We start from the raw sequence: 17380 nt of genomic DNA, 5'->3' as shown, positions 1-17380 counted from the left end.
TAAAGCTAAACCCCCTCCAGCCACCCCTGAACTTACAGTCCCAGTTCGTCCCGTCGATCCTCCTGTCCATCCTAACAATTCCCTCCGTCCACCCCCCACGGCCGAGGACATCATCCGGTTCATTACCGTTGTACTTCAAAACATTCACCCTTTTCAGCGCCCGCACACCTTCCAACAAATATCCCTTGCTGCTCGCTCTGTTTTCCACCTGAACACTTTCGCCACTTACTCCCACAACCAAGCCCACTTCACCTTCACCCGCCTCGACACCCTAGTTTAAGTCTCTTCCCTTCCCTCTCTTCCCCCCCCTCCTTCCCTTCATGGCGCGGCACGAGTCTCGCATCCTCTTCCAGAACATTCGCTCCTTCCGCTCCAACAAATACCTCCTCATGCACACCCTCTCCCACCACCATGTCGACACCTTCCTCTTGAACGAAACCTTTCTCCAGCCCCACCATTCTATCCGCACCTCCCCCTATCTCCTCCACCGCACTGATGCTCCTGGTCCTCGTGCGCAGGGTGGAGTCGCGATTGGCCACCTTAAGCATATCCCCGTCCGGCCACAACCTCTCCTCAATGACCCCACTGAACACCTTATCCTTAGCGTCTTCTTCCCCTCCATCACCATTACCTGTGCCACCATCTATGTCCGCTCCACTGCTCCTCTTCCTTATGACTTCATCTCACACATTGACCGCACCTTCTCCACCTATGTGATTGCCGCCGACCTCAACGTCCATAGCCGCACTCCTGCTGCCCTTCGGCGGTGGCATCAGTTCCTCTCCACAATCCAGGGTGACCTTGTTCCCATTCCCCAGCACACCCGACCCGAAAGTAACACCACCCCCGATGTTGTCATTGCCTCCGCCAACCTCCTTGGGCGTATCACTGTTGCCGTCCTTGACCCCACAGGTAGCGATCACCTCCCTGTCCTTCTCACCATAACGTCTGCCAACCGCCCCCCTCCGGCTCCGCAACCTGCACCCCCTCCCAAGGTCGTCCATGACTATCGCCGTGCCAACTGGGATGCCTACCGGGACTCCATCTCCACCCAGGTCGAAAGCCACCCTCTTACCTATCGCCATCCTGATGACATCGTCCACGCCTCGTCCTTCCTTCAGCAGGTAATTACTGACGCCGTGGAGGCCCATGTTCCTACTAAAACCATCCACCCACACCGTCCCACTCTCCCTCCGCGGGCTGTCCTCCTCCTCCGTGAATCCCGCCGCCTCTATCGCTCCTTCCTCCGCACTCGTGACAGGGATACACTCCAACGCCACCGGCAAATACAGCGACACGTACGGAACCTTATTACAGCAACGAAACGCCGGGACTGGCGCCAGACCTGCACACGACTCAATGCCACCCTCCCTATCAACTCCTCCAAGTACTGGTCTGCCTTCCATCGTCTTACTGGTTCCCTTTCCGCTCCCCACTACCCCCTTCTCCATAACGATCGCCCCCTTCCAGACAACCTCAGTAAGGCCAACCACTTCGCTTCCCACCTTTCCGAGGTCTTCTCCATCCCCGATGATCCCCACTTTGATTATTCTCTTTTCCCCACCGTCATGGCACGTGCTGATACCTCAGTCGCTCCACTTGCCCCTAGTCTCCAGTACTTGGGGCAGTTGCCCCCCTCCGACGTCAACACTCCCATCACAGCACAAGACATTAAACTTCTCCTCCAGTCCAAACGCAACACGGCCCCTGGTCACGACTGTGTCACCTACCGTCACCTTCGAGAAAGCCCCTATTCCTTCCTAACTGTCCTCGCCCATCTCTATAATGTCATCCTCTCTACTGGCTTCTACCCTGACCTGTGGAAGACCTCCCGCGTCCTCCTCTTCCTCAAACCCAACAAACCCCCTTCTGCCGCCTCTTCCTATCGTCCCATCTGCCTCACCTCCGTCTTCAGTAAGGTCCTTGAATCCATCCTCTCCCACCGTATCCATCGGCACCTTGCTCAACACCACCTCCTCCCCCTTACCCAGTGTGGCTTCCGACCCTCCTTCTCTGCTGACGACCAACTCCTCAACCTTGTTCACCTTCTGTCCCTCCAGCTCAACTCACGTCGCTCCGCCATTTTTGTTTCCCTTGACCTCCAAAATGCCTATGACCGTGTATGGCATCCCGGTCTCCTCTTTAAACTCCAGACCTACGCCCTGCCTATCAATTTTGTCCGTCTGGTCGCTTCCTTCCTCTCGCACCGTCCTTCCTATGTCACCCTCCACAACACCAACTCCCGTATCTTTTATCCCACGGCTGGCGTCCCCCAGGGTTCTGTCCTCTCCCCTCTCCTTTATCTCTTGTATACAGCTGATATGCCCAAGCCACCCCCACCAGTTCACCTTCTCCAATATGCTGATGACACCGCCTTCCTGGCTCTCTATCCTACCCTTCAACGTTCTCAACGTACCCTCCAAACCCACCTTAACCAGTTCACCACTTGGTGTAATCAGTGGCTCCTCCGTCTCAACCCCTCCAAAACCCAGGCAATCATCATAGGCCGTACCACTCGCTCCTTTCGCCTCCAAGATTTCTACCTCACCCTTTATGGTCGTCCTATCCAACTCACCCCCACCCTGAAATACCTTGGCCTCACCCTTGACCGACACCTCACCTGGACCCCTCATCTCCTGACCATCCAGCAGAAAGCCCATTCCCGCCTCCGCCTGCTGAAACTCCTGTCCGGCCGGACATGGGGATTGCATCCTTCTACCATCCTCCACACCTACAAATCCCTCATCCGTCCTATCCTCTGTTATGCCAGCGTCGCCTGGATCTCCGCCCCCACCCGCTTTTACAAGGCTCTCCAAATCCTTGAACGCCATGCGCTCCGCCTTGCCTTCCGTATCCGCCTTCCTTCCCCCACACGGCTCCTGTATGAACTGATCCCCTTCCCCCACCTCCTCTTGTTCCTCCAACATCTCCGCATCCTTTACATTGTTCGCAGGCTTGATCCCCCCCACCCTCTGGTTTCCTCCTTCCTCTCCACCCCCCGCCCGTTGCCGCGCCTCTATCGTTGTATCCCTCCCTCTCTCCACCTCCACACCCTCCATCTCCTTCATCAGCGCAATTTCCAACGCCTTCCCCTCCCGGATGACGAACTTCGCCGTGACATATACCCTTCCTTCCAACTATAACCCGGCCTTGTTCCCCCTCCCCCCCTCCCCAGGGCCCCCTTCTCCTCTTTCTTCCTTCTCCCAGAGCGGATTTTCCTCCATCCCCCCCCTCCCCTGCGACCCTGCCCCCCATACTTGCCTCTCTCCTTCCCACATCCCTCCCTACCTGGCCCTCTTCCGAGCGCCCCCCATTCCCCTCCCCCATCTCTTCCCCTCCCTCCCTTCTTCAGGTCTCCCTCATCTCCTTGAACCTGGCAGATCCTCTGTATTGCTCATCAACAGTGTGCCACGTCAGTGTTGTGTTTCGTGCTGTTTCCCGTGTGCGTCAAGAGGTGTGATTTTAATTGTGTACTGCCTTGAGGTTCGCCGTCAGTGTTACGCTGTGTGCTATGCCATCCGTCAACACCTTTATGCTCCAGTCATACTGTGCCTTGTGTTCTTTTAATCGTCGCAGTGTGTGGCTTTTTTGTGTGTGCTACTTTTAAACAGTTTTTTTTTTTTTTTTTTTTTTTTTTTTTATCTCCATTTTACAGTCACCCCGTTTTTTTGTATATTGCCTTCCATGATGTTCTCCCTTTTTATATCTATGTTCGCCTTCTTCTCTCCTTTGCTGTTTTTAAATGTCTTCTCTTGCTTTGTTCTATGTCTTTCGGCTGAAGAGCAGCGCATATGCTGCTGCCAGCCCGCCCCGATGGGGAATTGAAATACAATAAAGAAAAAAAAAAAAAAAAACTGTTGCTTTTGGCAGTCTCCGGAGAATGCCGACGTGAAATACTTAGTTCTTGTGATGTATTTTCTACCCCTGGTAGAGACCCTCGCGGTTGTCGTCGTCGTCGTCGTCGGCGCCGCCGCCGCCGCTTTGGTAACAGCGGCAACTCGCCATTGTATGACATAGGGTGAGGTACCTTCTGCAACCGACAGAGATGGCAGTAAGCGATTGAAGCTGATTTGCAACCTCTTGTTTGATCAGCGTCATAAGGGCTTGAATGTAACTTGCGATGGGACACAGCAAGAAGTAGCGTCGCCTTTTTAGTACTGAAATTGGAGATGGAGGATTGCGTCAAAGATGGGAAATTCATTCTGGCAAGCGTACAAATGGCGAAAATGAGGTGTGTGTGGGGAAGCATATTGCGCCAGTGACCGTGTGGCCTAATGGATAAGGCGTCGGACTTCGGATCCGAAGATTGCAGGTTCGAATCCTGTCACGGTCGAGTTTTTCCAGTTCTGCAAAAGTTGCATGCTGTTTTACTGTGTTGTTTGAGTAGTACAAAATTAGTTGAAAGTTGCTGCTGTCCGCTTCCTGGCTGCAAACCGGCGCCTACCTGAAGCTCAAGCAAGACAAAGGGGTTGTGTAGCGAAATTTTCGGCACAGTGCCGATCAGGAGAGTTCTTTTGGAACTACTGCATCTGACTCAGGACCCCAAGAGCTACGCCACAGGCGTCTGCGCACTGTCGAGCATGTGTGTTGAATAATGGTGCTGATAGCCACGTATCATTTCAAGTAGATTTGATGCCTTTCGGAGACAATTTTCCATTGAATAGGATTGTAGCTCATTTGTGGCAGCAGGAAATAAGCTGTAGTCAAAAGGATTTTCCATAGATGGTCGCAGGTCGCATAAATACTGTATGGCTCGTAACGCGTTGTGTGGAGCCCGGCTAGCTCAGTCGGTAGAGCATGAGACTCTTAATCTGAGGGTCGTGGGTTAGAGCCCCACGCTGGGCGGCGCTAAATTTTGTGTCTACGCGGATGCAACCTGCGCCCCTCTCGTGAGCCTTGCGTAATGAACGTAACGGGTTACGACGATGCCTAGCTTCCTATGAATATCAGAGGAATGGTTTTTGAAGCTGAAAGTAACTCTGAAATGAAATAAATGTGTTGTTTTGGAATTTAAGGCGTACATCGATATCGTGTGAGATGTGTAGGAAAGCAGCAGCTGTGCTAACTAAATGCAAGCAATGGTCGCTAATGCGGTGCGTTTCCAGCTGAAGGGCTCCGATTCACTAGTCCATAAGAATAAAATACCCGAAAAGGGCGCTAGGCGGCGCCTCCTTAACTCAGTGGCAGAGCGCTGGTCTAGTAAACCAGAGGTCGTGAGTTCGATCCTCACAGGAGGCAAATGAATTTTGTAACAGCCCCATCTACCGTAGCGCTTTCGAAAAAAGTGGTCAAGGATTAAAAAAATTATGAATTGGTGCGGTATTTAAGAATTGCTCTCGCAAAAGAATAGTGCGAATGGTGCTATTAAAGTAGGCACCGGAAACTGTTGCTTTTTCTCCCCCCCAGTCCTTTTGTCTTCCCCTCCTCTGCCTGCCCCCCTCCCTGTCGCGTCTGCCTCCCACCCCTCTTATGGGTCCTCATCCTTCATCAGCTCCTTTCCCGGTTCCCCCCCCCCCCTTCGCTTTTACTCTCCTTTCCCCCCCTTTTTGTTTTCCCATCTCCTGTTCAGTTTCCCCCCACCTGCTCTCGACTGTGGTGTCACCTTTGCCGACTTTTTCGTGCTGTGTTCTTGTGCCTATTCAGTGTTGTGTTGCGAACAGAAACCATGCTGTCGCTGGGTGTGCGTTTTATATACTTTGCGAACAGAATCCAGACTGTCGCCGTGTTTTTTTTTAATTGTCTATTGTTTCCCCTGTCTGCTCCGTATGTATTTTTATTCGCTTCATCATCCCTCTGTTGTTTGTTTTCATTTCCCCATTTTTTCACCTTGTTACTCAATGAGTACCCGATTTTATCGCCTGTTTTTTATTATTATTTATTCTCCTGCTCTTTGTCAGAAAACCTGTAGGCTGCAGAGCGGCGTCCTAAGCTGCTGCCAGCCCGCCCCCTTCGGGGGGAATTGAAATTCAATAAAAGAAAAAAAAAAAAAAAAAAAAAAAACTATTGCTTTTGGCAGTCTCCGGAGAATGCCGACGTGAAATACTTAGTTCTTGTGATGTATTTTCTACCCCTGGTAGAGACCCTCGCGGTTGTCGTCGTCGTCGTCGGCGCCGCCGCCGCTTTGGTAACAGCGGCAACTCGCCATTGTATGACATAGGGTGAGGTACCTTCTGCAACCGACAGAGATGGCAGTAAGCGATTGAAGCTGATTTGCAACCTCTTGTTTGATCAGCGTCATAAGGGCTTGAATGTAACTTGCGATGGGACACAGCAAGAAGTAGCGTCGCCTTTTTAGTACTGAAATTGGAGATGGAGGATTGCGTCAAAGATGGGAAATTCATTCCGGCAAGCGTACAAATGGCGAAAATGAGGTGTGTGTGGGGAAGCATATTGCGCCAGTGACGGTGTGGCCTAATGGATAAGGCGTCGGACTTCGAATCCGAAGATTGCAGGTTCGAATCCTGTCACGGTCGAGTTTTTCCAGTTCTGCAAAAGTTGCATGCTGTTTTACTGTGTTGTTTGAGTAGTACAAAATTAGTTGAAAGTTGCTGCTGTCCGCTTCCTGGCTGCAAACCGGCGCCTACCTGAAGCTCAAGCAAGACAAAGGGGTTGTGTAGCGAAATTTTCGGCACAGTGCCGATCAGGAGAGTTCTTTTGGAACTACTGCATCTGACTCAGGACCCAAGAGCTACGCCACAGGCGTCTGCGCACTGTCGAGCATGTGTGTTGAATAATGGTGCTGATAGCCACGTATCATTTCAAGTAGATTTGATGCCTTTCGGAGACAATTTTCCATTGAATAGGATTGTAGCTCATTTGTGGCAGCAGGAAATAAGCTGTAGTCAAAAGGATCTTCCATAGATGGTCGCAGGTCGCATAAATACTGTATGCCTCGTAACGCGTTGTGTGGAGCCCGGCTAGCTCGGTCGGTAGAGCATGAGACTCTTAATCTGAGGGTCGTGGGTTAGAGCCCCACGCTGGGCGGCGCTAAATTTTGTGTCTACGCGGATGCAACCTGCGCCCCTCTCGTGAGCCTTGCGTAATGAACGTAACGGGTTACGACGATGCCTAGCTTCGTATGAATATCAGAGGAATGGTTTTTGAAGCTGAAAGTAACTCTGAAATGAAATAAATGTGTTGTTTTGGTATTTTAGGCGTACATCGATATCGTGTGAGATGTGTAGGAAAGCAGCAGCTGTGCTAACTAAATGCAAGTAATGGTCGCTAATGCGGTGCGTTTCCAGCTGAAGGGCTCCGATTCACTAGTCCATAAGAATAAAGTACCCGAAAAGGGCGCTAGGCGGCGCCTCCTTAGCTCAGTGGCAGAGCGCTGGTCTAGTAAACCAGAGGTCGTGAGTTCGATCCTCACAGGAGGCAAATGAATTTTGTAACAGCCCCATCTACCGTAGCGCTTTCGAAAAAAGTGGTCAAGGATAAAAAAAATTATGAATGGGTGGGGTATTTAAGAATTGCTCTCGCAAAAGAATAGTGCGAATGGTGCTATTAAAGTAGGCACCGGAAACTGTTGCTTTTGGCAGTCTCCGGAGAATGCCGACGTGAAATACTTAGTTCTTGTGATGTATTTTCTACCCCTGGTAGAGACCCTCGCGGTTGTCGTCGTCGTCGTCGTCGTCGTCGTCGTCGTCGTCGTCGTCGGCGCCGCCGCCGCTTTGGTAACAGCGGCAACTCGCCATTGTATGACATAGGGTGAGGTACCTTCTGCAACCGACAGAGATGGCAGTAAGCGATTGAAGCTGATTTGCAACCTCTTGTTTGATCAGCGTCATAAGGGCTTGAATGTAACTTGCGATGGGACACAGCAAGAAGTAGCGTCGCCTTTTTAGTACTGAAATTGGAGATGGAGGATTGCGTCAAAGATGGGAAATTCATTCCGGCAAGCGTACAAATGGCGAAAATGAGGTGTGTGTGGGGAAGCATATTGCGCCAGTGACCGTGTGGCCTAATGGATAAGGCGTCGGAACCCGGATCCGAAGATTGCAGGTTCGAATCCTGTCACGGTCGAGTTTTTCCAGTTCTGCAAAAGTTGCATGCTGTTTTACTGTGTTGTTTGAGTAGTACAAAATTAGTTGAAAGTTGCTGCTGTCCGCTTCCTGGCTGCAAACCGGCGCCTACCTGAAGCTCAAGCAAGACAAAGGGGTTGTGTAGCGAAATTTTCGGCACAGTGCCGATCAGGAGAGTTCTTTTGGAACTACTGCATCTGACTCAGGACCCAAGAGCTACGCCACAGGCGTCTGCGCACTGTCGAGCATGTGTGTTGAATAATGGTGCTGATAGCCACGTATCATTTCAAGTAGATTTGATGCCTTTCGGAGACAATTTTTCATTGAATAGGATTGTAGCTCATTTGTGGCAGCAGGAAATAAGCTGTAGTCAAAAGGATCTTCCATAGATGGTCGCAGGTCGCATAAATACTGTATGGCTCGTAACGCGTTGTGTGGAGCCCGGCTAGCTCAGTCGGTAGAGCATGAGACTCTTAATCTGAGGGTCGTGGGTTAGAGCCCCACGCTGGGCGGCGCTAAATTTTGTGTCTACGCGGATGCAACCTGCGCCCCTCTCGTGAGCCTTGCGTAATGAACGTAACGGGTTACGACGATGCCTAGCTTCGTATGAATATCAGAGGAATGGTTTTTGAAGCTGAAAGTAACTCTGAAATGAAATAAATGTGTTGTTTTGGAATTTTAGGCGTACATCGATATCGTGTGAGATGTGTAGGAAAGCAGCAGCTGTGCTAACTAAATGCAAGTAATGGTCGCTAATGCGGTGCGTTTCCAGCTGAAGGGCTCCGATTCACTAGTCCATAAGAATAAATTACCCGAAAAGGGCGCTAGGCGGCGCCTCCTTAGCTCAGTGGCAGAGCGCTGGTCTAGTAAACCAGAGGTCGTGAGTTCGATCCTCACAGGAGGCAAATGAATTTTTTAACAGCCCCATCTACCGTAGCGCTTTCGAAAAAAGTGGTCAAGGATAAAAAAAATTATGAATGGGTGCGGTATTTAAGAATTGCTCTCGCAAAAGAATAGTGCGAATGGTGCTATTAAAGTAGGCACCGGAAACTGTTGCTTTTGGCAGTCTCCGGAGAATGCCGACGTGAAATACTTAGTTCTTGTGATGTATTTTCTACCCCTGGTAGAGACCCTCGCGGTTGCCGTCGTCGTCGTCGTCGTCGTCGTCGTCGTCGTCGTCGGCGCCGCCGCCGCTTTGGTAACAGCGGCAACTCGCCATTGTATGACATAGGGTGAGGTACCTTCTGCAACCGACAGAGATGGCAGTAAGCGATTGAAGCTGATTTGCAACCTCTTGTTTGATCAGCGTCATAAGGGCTTGAATGTAACTTGCGATGGGACACAGCAAGAAGTAGCGTCGCCTTTTTAGTACTGAAATTGGAGATGGAGGATTGCGTCAAAGATGGGAAATTCATTCCGGCAAGCGTACAAATGGCGAAAATGAGGTGTGTGTGGGGAAGCATATTGCGCCAGTGACCGTGTGGCCTAATGGATAAGGCGTCGGACTTCGGATCCGAAGATTGCAGGTTCGAATCCTGTCACGGTCGAGTTTTTCCAGTCCTGCAAAAGTTGCATGCTGTTATACTGTGTTGTTTCAGTAGTACAAAATTAGTTGAAAGTTGCTGCTGTCCGCTTCCTGGCTGCAAACCGGCGCCTACCTGAAGCTCAAGCAAGACAAAGGGGTTGTGTAGCGAAATTTTCGGCACAGTGCCGATCAGGAGAGTTCTTTTGGAACTACTGCATCTGACTCAGGACCCAAGAGCTACGCCACAGGCGTCTGCGCACTGTCGAGCATGTGTGTTGAATAATGGTGCTGATAGCCACGTATCATTTCAAGTAGATTTGATGCCTTTCGGAGACAATTTTCCATTGAATAGGATTGTAGCTCATTTGTGGCAGCAGGAAATAAGCTGTAGTCAAAAGGATCTTCCATAGATGGTCGCAGGTCGCATAAATACTGTATGCCTCGTAACGCGTTGTGTGGAGCCCGGCTAGCTCGGTCGGTAGAGCATGAGACTCTTAATCTGAGGGTCGTGGGTTAGAGCCCCACGCTGGGCGGCGCTAAATTTTGTGTCTACGCGGATGCAACCTGCGCCCCTCTCGTGAGCCTTGCGTAATGAACGTAACGGGTTACGACGATGCCTAGCTTCGTATGAATATCAGAGGAATGGTTTTTGAAGCTGAAAGTAACTCTGAAATGAAATAAATGTGTTGTTTTGGAATTTTAGGCGTACATCGATATCGTGTGAGACGTGTAGGAAAGCAGCAGCTGTGCTAACTAAATGCAAGTAATGGTCGCTAATGCGGTGCGTTTCCAGCTGAAGGGCTCCGATTCACTAGTCCATAAGAATAAAGTACCCGAAAAGGGCGCTAGGCGGCGCCTCCTTAGCTCAGTGGCAGAGCGCTGGTCTAGTAAACCAGAGGTCGTGAGTTCGATCCTCACAGGAGGCAAATGAATTTTGTAACAGCCCCATCTACCGTAGCGCTTTCGAAAAAAGTGGTCAAGGATAAAAAAAATTATGAATGGGTGCGGTATTCAAGAATTGCTCTCGCAAAAGAATAGTGCGAATGGTGCTATTAAAGTAGGCACCGGAAACTGTTGCTTTTGGCAGTCTCCGGAGAATGCCGACGTGAAATACTTAGTTCTTGTGATGTATTTTCTACCCCTGGTAGAGACCCTCGCGGTTGTCGTCGTCGTCGTCGGCGGCGGCGCCGCCGCCGCTTTGGTAACAGCGGCAACTCGCCATTGTATGACATAGGGTGAGGTACCTTCTGCAACCGACAGAGATGGCAGTAAGCGATTGAAGCTGATTTGCAACCTCTTGTTTGATCAGCGTCATAAGGGCTTGAATGTAACTTGCGATGGGACACAGCAAGAAGTAGCGTCGCCTTTTTAGTACTGAAATTGGAGATGGAGGATTGCGTCAAAGATGGGAAATTCATTCCGGCAAGCGTACAAATGGCGAAAATGAGGTGTGTGTGGGGAAGCATATTGCGCCAGTGACCGTGTGGCCTAATGGATAAGGCGTCGGACTTCGGATCCGAAGATTGCAGGTTCGAATCCTGTCACGGTCGAGTTTTTCCAGTTCTGCAAAAGTTGCATGCTGTTTTACTGTGTTGTTTGAGTAGTACAAAATTAGTTGAAAGTTGCTGCTGTCCGCTTCCTGGCTGCAAACCGGCGCCTACCTGAAGCTCAAGCAAGACAAAGGGGTTGTGTAGCGAAATTTTCGGCACAGTGCCGATCAGGAGAGTTCTTTTGGAACTACTGCATCTGACTCAGGACCCAAGAGCTACGCCACAGGCGTCTGCGCACTGTCGAGCATGTGTGTTGAATAATGGTGCTGATAGCCACGTATCATTTCAAGTAGATTTGATGCCTTTCGGAGACAATTTTCCATTGAATAGGATTGTAGCTCATTTGTGGCAGCAGGAAATAAGCTGTAGTCAAAAGGATCTTCCATAGATGGTCGCAGGTCGCATAAATACTGTATGCCTCGTAACGCGTTGCGTGGAGCCCGGCTAGCTCGGTCGGTAGAGCATGAGACTCTTAATCTGAGGGTCGTGGGTTAGAGCCCCACGCTGGGCGGCGCTAAATTTTGTGTCTACGCGGATGCAACCTGCGCCCCTCTCGTGAGCCTTGCGTAATGAACGTAACGGGTTACGACGATGCCTAGCTTCGTATGAATATCAGAGGAATGGTTTTTGAAGCTGAAAGTAACTCTGAAATGAAATAAATGTGTTGTTTTGGAATTTTAGGCGTACATCGATATCGTGTGAGATGTGTAGGAAAGCAGCAGCTGTGCTAACTAAATGCAAGTAATGGTCGCTAATGCGGTGCGTTTCCAGCTGAAGGGCTCCGATTCACTAGTCCATAAGAATAAAGTACCCGAAAAGGGCGCTAGGCGGCGCCTACTTAGCTCAGTGGCAGAGCGCTGGTCTAGTAAACCAGAGGTCGTGAGTTCGATCCTCACAGGAGGCAAATGAATTTTGTAACAGCCCCATCTACCGTAGCGCTTTCGAAAAAAGTGGTCAAGGATAAAAAAAATTATGAATGGGTGCGGTATTCAAGAATTGCTCTCGCAAAAGAATAGTGCGAATGGTGCTATTAAAGTAGGCACCGGAAACTGTTGCTTTTGGCAGTCTCCGGAGAATGCCGACGTGAAATACTTAGTTCTTGTGATGTATTTTCTACCCCTGGTAGAGACCCTCGCGGTTGTCGTCGTCGTCGTCGTCGTCGTCGTCGTCGGCGCCGCCGCCGCTTTGGTAACAGCGGCAACTCGCCATTGTATGACATAGGGTGAGGTACCTTCTGCAACCGACAGAGATGGCAGTAAGCGATTGAAGCTGATTTGCAACCTCTTGTTTGATCAGCGTCATAAGGGCTTGAATGTAACTTGCGATGGGACACAGCAAGAAGTAGCGTCGCCTTTTTAGTACTGAAATTGGAGATGGAGGATTGCGTCAAAGATGGGAAATTCATTCCGGCAAGCGTACAAATGGCGAAAATGAGGTGTGTGTGGGGAAGCATATTGCGCCAGTGACCGTGTGGCCTAATGGATAAGGCGTCGGACTTCGGATCCGAAGATTGCAGGTTCGAATCCTGTCACGGTCGAGTTTTTCCAGTTCTGCAAAAGTTGCATGCTGTTTTACTGTGTTGTTTGAGTAGTACAAAATTAGTTGAAAGTTGCTGCTGTCCGCTTCCTGGCTTCAAACCGGCGCCTACCTGAAGCTCAAGCAAGACAAAGGGGTTGTGTAGCGAAATTTTCGGCACAGTGCCGATCAGGAGAGTTCTTTTGGAACTACTGCATCTGACTCAGGACCCAAGAGCTACGCCACAGGCGTCTGCGCACTGTCGAGCATGTGTGTTGAATAATGGTGCTGATAGCCACGTATCATTTCAAGTAGATTTGATGCCTTTCGGAGACAATTTTCCATTGAATAGGATTGTAGCTCATTTGTGGCAGCAGGAAATAAGCTGTAGTCAAAAGGATCTTCCATAGATGGTCGCAGGTCGCATAAATACTGTATGCCTCGTAACGCGTTGCGTGGAGCCCGGCTAGCTCGGTCGGTAGAGCATGAGACTCTTAATCTGAGGGTCGTGGGTTAGAGCCCCACGCTGGGCGGCGCTAAATTTTGTGTCTACGCTGATGCAACCTGCGCCCCTCTCGTGAGCCTTGCGTAATGAACGTAACGGGTTACGACGATGCCTAGCTTCGTATGAATATCAGAGGAATGGTTTTTGAAGCTGAAAGTAACTCTGAAATGAAATAAATGTGTTGTTTTGGAATTTTAGGCGTACATCGATATCGTGTGAGATGTGTAGGAAAGCAGCAGCTGTGCTAACTAAATGCAAGTAATGGTCGCTAATGCGGTGCGTTTCCAGCTGAAGGGCTCCGATTCACTAGTCCATAAGAATAAAGTACCCGAAAAGGGCGCTAGGCGGCGCCTCCTTAGCTCAGTGGCAGAGCGCTGGTCTAGTAAACCAGAGGTCGTGAGTTCGATCCTCACAGGAGGCAAATGAATTTTGTAACAGCCCCATCTACCGTAGCGCTTTCGAAAAAAGTGGTCAAGGATAAAAAAAATTATGAATGGGTGCGGTATTCAAGAATTGCTCTCGCAAAAGAATAGTGCGAATGGTGCTATTAAAGTAGGCACCGGAAACTGTTGCTTTTGGCAGTCTCCGGAGAATGCCGACGTGAAATACTTAGTTCTTGTGATGTATTTTCTACCCCTGGTAGAGACCCTCGCGGTTGTCGTCGTCGTCGTCGGCGGCGGCGGCGCCGCCGCCGCTTTGGTAACAGCGGCAACTCGCCATTGTATGACATAGGGTGAGGTACCTTCTGCAACCGACAGAGATGGCAGTAAGCGATTGAAGCTGATTTGCAACCTCTTGTTTGATCAGCGTCATAAGGGCTTGAATGTAACTTGCGATGGGACACAGCAAGAAGTAGCGTCGCCTTTTTAGTACTGAAATTGGAGATGGAGGATTGCGTCAAAGATGGGAAATTCATTCCGGCAAGCGTACAAATGGCGAAAATGAGGTGTGTGTGGGGAAGCATATTGCGCCAGTGACCGTGTGGCCTAATGGATAACGCGTCGGACTTCGGATCCGAAGATTGCAGGTTCGAATCCTGTCACGGTCGAGCTTTTCCAGTTCTGCAAAAGTTGCATGCTGTTTTACTGTGTTGTTTGAGTAGTACAAAATTAGTTGAAAGTTGCTGCTGTCCGCTTCCTGGCTGCAAACCGGCGCCTACCTGAAGCTCAAGCAAGACAAAGGGGTTGTGTAGCGAAATTTTCGGCACAGTGCCGATCAGGAGAGTTCTTTTGGAACTACTGCATCTGACTCAGGACCCAAGAGCTACGCCACAGGCGTCTGCGCACTGTCGAGCATGTGTGTTGAATAATGGTGCTGATAGCCACGTATCATTTCAAGTAGATTTGATGCCTTTCGGAGACAATTTTCCATTGAATAGGATTGTAGCTCATTTGTGGCAGCAGGAAATAAGCTGTAGTCAAAAGGATCTTCCATAGATGGTCGCAGGTCGCATAAATACTGTATGCCTCGTAACGCGTTGCGTGGAGCCCGGCTAGCTCGGTCGGTAGAGCATGAGACTCTTAATCTGAGGGTCGTGGGTTAGAGCCCCACGCTGGGCGGCGCTAAATTTTGTGTCTACGCGGATGCAACCTGCGCCCCTCTCGTGAGCCTTGCGTAATGAACGTAACGGGTTACGACGATGCCTAGCTTCGTATGAATATCAGAGGAATGGTTTTTGAAGCTGAAAGTAACTCTGAAATGAAATAAATGTGTTGTTTTGGAATTTTAGGCGTACATCGATATCGTGTGAGATGTGTAGGAAAGCAGCAGCTGTGCTAACTAAATGCAAGTAATGGTCGCTAATGCGGTGCGTTTCCAGCTGAAGGGCTCCGATTCACTAGTCCATAAGAATAAAGTACCCGAAAAGGGCGCTAGGCGGCGCCTCCTTAGCTCAGTGGCAGAGCGCTGGTCTAGTAAACCAGAGGTCGTGAGTTCGATCCTCACAGGAGGCAAATGAATTTTGTAACAGCCCCATCTACCGTAGCGCTTTCGAAAAAAGTGGTCAAGGATAAAAAAAATTATGAATGGGTGCGGTATTCAAGAATTGCTCTCGCAAAAGAATAGTGCGAATGGTGCTATTAAAGTAGGCACCGGAAACTGTTGCTTTTCATTCGAGGGTTGGATTCCCTCACTTCTTCGTCGACGAGTTTCACTGCCTGGGCTACTCTCAGGGTGCACCCTCGACGTGGAAGATCCCCACCCTTGCCTTGCCGTCTGCTCGTCGTCAGTACTGCTCGCCGCCGCCGCCGCCGCCGCCGCCGCCACCGCCGCCTGGTCGCCGCCTGCCGGTGCTCGCCGCCGCCGCCTGCCGGTGCTCGCCGCCGCCGCCGTCGCCGCCGTTTGGTTGCCGCCTGCCGGTCCTCACCGCCGCCGCCGTTTGGCCGCCGCCGCCGCCGCCGCCGCCGCCGCCGCCGCCTGGTCGCCGCCGCCGCCGCCGCCCTTCTCGCGCGCCGCCACCATGTCCCAACCCACCACCACTACCACTATCATTTTCACCTCTCCCTCCGCTGCTCCAACCACCATCACCTGGAGCTCATCCTCCACCCCACTTCCCGTCCTTCCTTCTCTCCCTGTCCACCCCACCCCTGCGCCACTTTCGGCTGTACCCACCCCCAACTCCTCTTCCCCTATCCCTGTCGCCCCATCGACAGCTACTGACTTTCCGCCGCTCACCGCACCGCCTCCGACAGGCTCCAAGCCAGCACGGATCTCTGCTCGACGTTCCACAGTCTCAGTGACACCCACGCCCCCACCGTCTGCTTCTTCCGCTGCTCAGGGTGGTCCTGCCCCCCGCCATCTCCCCCTGCAACCCGTCCCCCTGCCCCCTCCCCACCCAGTGGTGTCCACGAAACCTTCCAAGCGCCCGAATGCTGACCCTTCCCCCGCAGTCTCCTCCAAAAAAAACCCCCACTCCCCGTGACCCACCCACTCCCATGGACGCGGCCCCGACCCCCACCCCCGCCACGCCTGCCACCCACACCTTTGTCCTCTCCAATCCTGACCCTCAATTCCTTGATGCCCGCTCCCTCACTCTCGCCATCCGGAAATACTGCCCCAATGCTCCCATCTCCCAACTGATTCCTCGCAAGGACTCGGTCCTCATAAAATCCCCCAATGCTTCCTTCCACACCGACCTCCTCTCCCGCATCCCTCGTATCCAATTTGGCCAACGTGCAACCCTCACCCCCTACCACACCCCGTCCTCTCCCCGTCAGCCTCAACCTCCCCGACGTCCGCCGACCTTCACCGCTGTGATCACGAAGCTTAGCCCCGTGATCACGGAGGCTGAGGTGTTGGCGGAACTCAACTCCCGGCCCAACATCGAAATCCGCTCGGCCCGTCGCATCTTCAATGATGCCGGGCCGACTTTTCTCATGCGGATATTCACTGAATCCTCCTCCTCCATTGACCGCCTCCTCACCGAGGGAGCCCTCATCTACAATCAGCGCCATAAGGTGGACCCCTCCCGTTCCCCTGTCCAATCCTACCGCTGCCAACGCTGTCTCACCTACAATGACCACGTTACCTCTGCCTGCAAGAACCCCCCTACTTGTCCCCACTGCAAAGCCTCCCACTTCCTCAAGCATTGCCCCAACCTCACCTCTCCCCCCTCCTGCAACACTTGTAATGAACCACATCCTACCTACTCCTCGAAGTGTAAAGCGAAACCTCCACCAGTAACCCCTGAGCTCACCGTCCCTGTCCGTCCTGTTGATGACCCCATCCACCCCAACAACTCGCTCCGCCCTCCCCCTACTGCTGAGGACATCATCCGTTTCACCACCATTGTGCTCCAAAACATCCACCCCTTCCAGCGCTCCCACACTCTTTCCCAAATCGCCCTCGCTGCCCGTTCCATCTTCCATCTTACCACCTATGCCACTTACTCCCACAACCAGGCCCACTTCACCTTCACCCCCCTCACCACCCTCGTCTAACTCTCCACTCCCATGGTACAACAACCGTACCGTATCCTGTACCACAACATTCGCTCCCTGCCCACCCACAAACTCCTCTTCCTCCACACCCTACGTCAGCACCGCGTGGATGCCTTCATCCTCAATGAAACCTTCCTTCAGCCCCGTATCTCCGTCTCCACTGCCCCTTACACCCTACATCGTACCGATAACCCGTACCCTCTGGCACGTGGCGGAGTTGCTATAGGCCACCTCAAGCACCTCCCTGTCCGGCCCCAACCTCTCCTTAACAATCCTGCCGAGCATCTCACCCTCAGCCTCTTCTTCCCCGCCCTTACCATCACCTG

At 51.6% G+C, this 17380-nt stretch overlaps 21 non-coding genes across 21 annotated transcripts; all 21 read left to right on the top strand.

Moving 5' to 3' along the window:
• The first annotated feature begins 4260 nt into the window (after positions 1-4260).
• Positions 4261-4333, top strand: Trnar-ucg. Its single transcript has one exon. It is a non-coding gene; the product is annotated as a tRNA-Arg (tRNA).
• A 439-nt stretch (positions 4334-4772) lies between these two features.
• Trnak-cuu lies at positions 4773-4845 on the top strand. The gene has a single exon. It is a non-coding gene; the product is annotated as a tRNA-Lys (tRNA).
• Positions 4846-5166: 321 nt separating this feature from the next.
• Positions 5167-5238, top strand: Trnat-agu. The gene has a single exon. It is a non-coding gene; the product is annotated as a tRNA-Thr (tRNA).
• Positions 5239-6400: 1162 nt separating this feature from the next.
• Trnar-ucg lies at positions 6401-6473 on the top strand. The gene has a single exon. It is a non-coding gene; the product is annotated as a tRNA-Arg (tRNA).
• A 438-nt stretch (positions 6474-6911) lies between these two features.
• Positions 6912-6984, top strand: Trnak-cuu. The gene has a single exon. It is a non-coding gene; the product is annotated as a tRNA-Lys (tRNA).
• A 321-nt stretch (positions 6985-7305) lies between these two features.
• Positions 7306-7377, top strand: Trnat-agu. The gene has a single exon. It is a non-coding gene; the product is annotated as a tRNA-Thr (tRNA).
• Positions 7378-7949: 572 nt separating this feature from the next.
• Positions 7950-8022, top strand: Trnar-ccg. The gene has a single exon. It is a non-coding gene; the product is annotated as a tRNA-Arg (tRNA).
• A 438-nt stretch (positions 8023-8460) lies between these two features.
• Trnak-cuu lies at positions 8461-8533 on the top strand. The gene has a single exon. It is a non-coding gene; the product is annotated as a tRNA-Lys (tRNA).
• A 321-nt stretch (positions 8534-8854) lies between these two features.
• Trnat-agu lies at positions 8855-8926 on the top strand. Its single transcript has one exon. It is a non-coding gene; the product is annotated as a tRNA-Thr (tRNA).
• A 569-nt stretch (positions 8927-9495) lies between these two features.
• Trnar-ucg lies at positions 9496-9568 on the top strand. The gene has a single exon. It is a non-coding gene; the product is annotated as a tRNA-Arg (tRNA).
• Positions 9569-10006: 438 nt separating this feature from the next.
• Positions 10007-10079, top strand: Trnak-cuu. Its single transcript has one exon. It is a non-coding gene; the product is annotated as a tRNA-Lys (tRNA).
• A 321-nt stretch (positions 10080-10400) lies between these two features.
• On the top strand, positions 10401-10472 carry Trnat-agu. The gene has a single exon. It is a non-coding gene; the product is annotated as a tRNA-Thr (tRNA).
• Positions 10473-11023: 551 nt separating this feature from the next.
• Trnar-ucg lies at positions 11024-11096 on the top strand. The gene has a single exon. It is a non-coding gene; the product is annotated as a tRNA-Arg (tRNA).
• Positions 11097-11534: 438 nt separating this feature from the next.
• On the top strand, positions 11535-11607 carry Trnak-cuu. Its single transcript has one exon. It is a non-coding gene; the product is annotated as a tRNA-Lys (tRNA).
• A 321-nt stretch (positions 11608-11928) lies between these two features.
• On the top strand, positions 11929-12000 carry Trnat-agu. The gene has a single exon. It is a non-coding gene; the product is annotated as a tRNA-Thr (tRNA).
• A 560-nt stretch (positions 12001-12560) lies between these two features.
• On the top strand, positions 12561-12633 carry Trnar-ucg. Its single transcript has one exon. It is a non-coding gene; the product is annotated as a tRNA-Arg (tRNA).
• A 438-nt stretch (positions 12634-13071) lies between these two features.
• Trnak-cuu lies at positions 13072-13144 on the top strand. Its single transcript has one exon. It is a non-coding gene; the product is annotated as a tRNA-Lys (tRNA).
• A 321-nt stretch (positions 13145-13465) lies between these two features.
• Trnat-agu lies at positions 13466-13537 on the top strand. The gene has a single exon. It is a non-coding gene; the product is annotated as a tRNA-Thr (tRNA).
• Positions 13538-14091: 554 nt separating this feature from the next.
• On the top strand, positions 14092-14164 carry Trnar-ucg. Its single transcript has one exon. It is a non-coding gene; the product is annotated as a tRNA-Arg (tRNA).
• A 438-nt stretch (positions 14165-14602) lies between these two features.
• Positions 14603-14675, top strand: Trnak-cuu. Its single transcript has one exon. It is a non-coding gene; the product is annotated as a tRNA-Lys (tRNA).
• A 321-nt stretch (positions 14676-14996) lies between these two features.
• Trnat-agu lies at positions 14997-15068 on the top strand. Its single transcript has one exon. It is a non-coding gene; the product is annotated as a tRNA-Thr (tRNA).
• Positions 15069-17380: the final 2312 nt, after the last annotated feature.

This window comes from Schistocerca piceifrons, unplaced genomic scaffold (genome assembly GCF_021461385.2).
Source record: "Schistocerca piceifrons isolate TAMUIC-IGC-003096 unplaced genomic scaffold, iqSchPice1.1 HiC_scaffold_1772, whole genome shotgun sequence".
In the NCBI taxonomy this organism is placed as follows: Eukaryota; Metazoa; Arthropoda; class Insecta; order Orthoptera; family Acrididae; genus Schistocerca; species Schistocerca piceifrons.
Note: the sequence above shows the minus strand (reverse complement) of the source record. Positions and strands in the feature narration are given on the sequence as shown.